We start from the raw sequence: 1,543 nt of genomic DNA on the forward strand, positions 1-1,543 counted from the left end.
AAAAAAAAAAAAAAAAAAAAAAAAAAGGAAAAAAGAAATTGGACCAGTTGATAGCCCTACAGAGGCCTCTAAGTGTTCATATGAAAAAGTCCCGTGTCTCTCACTTTAAGTCAGAAGCTAGAAATGATTAAGCTTAGTAAGAAAGGCATGCTAAAAGCCAAGACAGGCTCAAAGCTAGGTCTCTTATGCCAAACACTCAAGCTGTGAATGCAAAGGAAAAGTTCTTGAAAGTAATTAAAAATCCTACTCTAGTGAACACACAAATGATTTAAAAAGCAAAACAGCCTTATTGCTGATATGGAGAAAGCTTTGGTAGTCTGGACAGATGAAACCAGCCACATTACCTTAAGTCAAAGCCTTATCCAGAAAAAGGCCCTCATTCTCTTTTATTGTTTGATGGTTGAGAGAAGTGAGGAAGCTGTAGAAGGAAAGTTGAAAGCAGAGGTTGGCTCATGAGGTGTAAGAAGCTGTCTCTGTGACATAAAAGTGTAAGATGAAGCAGCAAGTTATCCAGAAGATCTAGCTAAGGCAATTGAAGAAGATGGTTATACTAAACAACAGATTTCCAGTAGAGATGAAACAGCATTCTATTGGAAGAAGATGCCATCTAGGATTTTCACAGCTGGAGGAAAGCCAGTGCCTGGCCTCAAAGCTTGGGAGAACTGACTCATTAGGGGCTAACGCAGCTGGTGACTCTAAGTTGAAGCCAGTGTTCATTTATCATTGCAAAAATCCTAGACCTCTTAAGAATTATGCTAAATCTACTCTTCCTGTACCTGCATAGCAGCACATCTGTTTGCAGCATGGTTTACAGATTGTTTTAAGCCCACTATTGAGACCTACTGCTGAGAAAAACAGATTTCTTTCAAATTATTACTGCCAATTGGCATTGTACCTGGTCACCCAAGAGCTCTGACTGGAGATATACAAGGAGATTAATGTTTTCATACATGTTAACACAACATCCATTCTACAGCCAATAGCTCGAGGAGTAATTTCGACTTTCAAGTCGTATTTAAGAAATACATTTTGTAAGGCTATAGCTGCTATGGATACTGATTGCTCTGAAGGATCTGGGCAAAGTCAACTGAAAACTGGGAAGGATTCACCATTCTACATGCCATTAAAAAAATTGTAATTCATGGAAAGAGGCCAAAATATCAAGTTTTTTGTTTTATTTTGGAGACAGGATTTCACTCTATCACTCGGGCTGGAGTGCAATGGCGCAATCTCAGCTCACCGCAACCTCCACCTCCCAGGTTCAAGCGATTCTCCTGCCTCAGCCTCCTGAGTAGCTGGGATTACAGGCGTGCACTGCCACACCTGGGTCTTTTTGTATTTTTAGTAGAGACATCATGTTGGCCAGGCTGGCCTAGAACTCCTGACCTCAGGTGATCCACCTGCCTCGGCCTCCTAAAGTGCTGGGATTACAGGTGTGAGCCACTGCTCCTGGCCAAAATATCAACATTAACAGGAGTTTGGCTTATAATCCTTTATACTTTCTTTCTTTTTTTTTTTTTTTTTGAGACAGAGTTTTGCTCTT

Source organism: Cebus imitator, unplaced genomic scaffold, assembly GCF_001604975.1.
Source record: "Cebus imitator isolate Cc_AM_T3 unplaced genomic scaffold, Cebus_imitator-1.0 Scaffold560, whole genome shotgun sequence".
NCBI lineage: Eukaryota > Metazoa > Chordata > Mammalia > Primates > Cebidae > Cebus > Cebus imitator.